Source organism: Leuciscus leuciscus (genome assembly GCF_965113295.1).
Source record: "Leuciscus leuciscus genome assembly, chromosome: 18".
NCBI lineage: Eukaryota > Metazoa > Chordata > Actinopteri > Cypriniformes > Leuciscidae > Leuciscus > Leuciscus leuciscus.
The window spans coordinates 2769262-2772222 of NC_138742.1; the positions used below are offsets into that span (position 1 = coordinate 2769262).

The window sequence follows — 2961 nt, forward strand, 5'->3', positions numbered from 1 at the left end:
GAGACAAAACTGATTGAATAATAGCCTACTTTAAAACTAAAACATGATTTTGTTGCAAAGTTCTGCCAAAGTTATAAACAAACGTTCTTTCGGTGACAAACAAACGTGTATTTAAAGTTGTCAGATATTTAATACCGTTCTCAAAACGTTTGCACAAAACATAGTTCATGTTATTTTTATTTTTATTTATTTTTTGCCAGAAACGTTTTAGTCGGTAGGCCATAATTCGTCTAACATTTTTTAAAAGTTAATACAGTAAATAACGTTCTGATAATGTTTGCAAAATTCTAAAACGGAACATTCCCTTGATCTTTTCTCTAACGCTCGCATAAGCAAAACATTTTTAATAAACTGTATGTTTCGAAGTCGAACACACCGAAATAATGTATAGTTTAGTGATGGCCAAACTGTTTCCAGAAGCTTCGAAACCTTTGCGAATCATTTGTTCCGAATCAGTGATTCGGAGTTGGATTTCAGTAAACGAGGCTTTGTTGCGTCATCGCTGTTTGGGAATGCCATTGGTCCGCCGTTAGAGGGCGATGATCTCTCATCTCTGTGAATGATGATTTTTAAAAAACCTGATTTCGGGTCAGTTTGATAAATTTGTAGACATGTAATGACATTTGATTGAATAATAAAAATGAAGAGTTGTAGTTAAAAGTCTCTTAATTGGCATGATTAACCAAACTCACAAAACAAGCCCTGATATTTAATAAAATAAAATAAAAACATATTATAGAGACACCATATTTAATGTTATCAGATAATTTGATAATTTTATTTAATAGATTGTTTAGTAAACGGTGTTTTTGAGCTCAGCTTTCACTGCATTTACTCGGTTCTGACCAGCGCGTGTCGAACGATTCGAAACAGTGAATCATTTTTTGAGAAGCAATTGATTAAATTGAATTAAAGTTTCGAAAAGCTTCGTTTCTCCCAGCACTATCTGGGCTACTTACCCTATTATTTCCAGGTTGATGTGAATAAAAGTTCCTGATTTCATCTCCGGGTCCCGATTGTTCCAGTCTCCAGTCTCCAGACTGTAAAAGGATCCAGACACGTGGTGATCGTCTCATCTATACTGCCATCTAGTGGTGTGACCGGTTACTGGCGCACACTGGGCGGCTGATTCACGAGCTTTATTCATGGTATGAATAAATAAAGACATGTTGCGTCACTGTGGTTTGTGTTGTGTGTTCTGTCACGATGTTTTCTCAGATTTGCTCAAATCCTCTTTAAGAAGATTCCAGTGTTTCAGTGCTAGTAAAACTGAGTCCACATCAGTGTGATACAAATCAAAATAAGGTTTCAAAGTTTTTTTTTTTGTTTGTTTTTTTTTTGCGCAAAGAACCTTTCAGTGATCAGTTCTTAAAAAAATAAAAAAATCTTAGTGTGGAGAACATTTAAATAATTTAAAGAACCTTTTGTCAAATGGAAAGGTTATTAAAGGTGAGACCTTTATTTTTAAGAGTGTGACATTGTGAAGTCTGTCCATTAATTAAACATCTCCTCACGGTCGTTCACACTCTTCAAGCTTGTCTTTTCACCTCAGATTAAGCGTTTGATCTGAATTATTGAGGGATGTTGTGATCACAGTTTATGAATAATATAATGAAGCATAAAACATGTTGAGCTGAAGGTGGTGGAGCTCTTGGGTTTTAAACGAGGCCTTCCATCACAGAAACGTTCTGGCAAGATTCTCTCAAAACGTTATTCCTGTAATGTTAACAGAATGCTCGTGCAAAGTAATTTAGTCTTTAATAACGTTCTCAATACGTCAGAGAAAACATGGGAAAAAAACTTTTTTCTAATATATTTTAGTTGGACGTTCGTCAAATGTAGGCCTTGTTTAAGAATGTTCAAAAGTGACGTTTGAAATAATGTTTTGGGGAAAAATTAATCTTCCCTTAAATTCACCCAAGATTATATTTGCCAAAACAGCTGCTGTAATGTTACGTTCTTTAATTATATTAATATTATAATATTTAATATTTCGCTGGTCCCATGGTGTAATGGTTAGCACTCTGGACTTTGAATCCAGCGATCCGAGTTCAAATCTCGGTGGGACCTCGTCATTTTCAGACGAATCAAAGAATTGAATATAACATTATTCCGCAATAAAGATTATTCCGCATAATAACGCAAAAAAGGATCATATTTGGAGACGGAGTGGTTAAAGACATGGACAGAACCAAAAGTGTGTAGGCTGAAATCTTACTCCTCCCACATTTGAAAATGAACTCCACTGTCCTTGATCAAGAAAGATATGAAAGCAAGTTAATGAAAACACTGTATGCTACGTCATATGGTGAAATAATAATGGTGAATCGTCAATCATTGAAGATAAGCATGAATGTCCTTCATGGATTGAGAATGTTTACAAAGTGAATTACAATAAGAGCATAAGCAATTCGTAAGAGACAAAAATATTTGCAGTAGTTATACAATGCCAGGTTTATTAGAAAGGAAACGAGCAAAGGAGAAATGCATAGAAGAAAACGAACAGGATTTTTGTGTGTTCAAGTGTGTCAGTGTGACTCATTCTTCATTCATATGAACAATACAATTTTTTGTACATGACCCAGTATCCTGAAATGCTTTTCAAATAAATAAATGAAAACTGTGCTTCTATTTATATACAAGGATCCGTGTATCTTCCTCAGGAACCCTAGAGTGAGGAGAAAATGTGCAGAGCAGAGGCTTTAACGTTAGCTAGTGGGTCATTCCTGGTATTCAGTGCCTTATGGCCATCATAAAATGTAGAAAATAAAACAGGTTTTAAAAGTAATTTTTGTGTAGTCATGATAGAGTCAAGTAAAAGTAAAACATTATAAAAATTATTTTGGTCAAGCTCTGGTAAATCAATTTAGCCATTTATTAAAAAAAAAAAAATGAAGATCAAAAATGTCCACCTGGTTAGGGACAATTTAATGAACAACAGTTTCAAATACTTATGATTGT

The 2961-nt window shown here is 34.3% G+C and overlaps 1 long non-coding RNA gene across 1 annotated transcript in view; it reads right to left on the reverse strand.

Annotated features, from left to right (window-relative positions):
- Positions 1–1135, reverse strand: part of LOC309481163 — a 16355-nt gene extending 15220 nt beyond the window's left edge. Inside the window, exon 1 of the long non-coding RNA XR_014199920.1 lies at positions 960–1135. This is a non-coding gene — a long non-coding RNA (uncharacterized lncRNA). The remainder of the gene's footprint in view (positions 1–959) is intronic.
- Positions 1136–2961: the final 1826 nt, after the last annotated feature.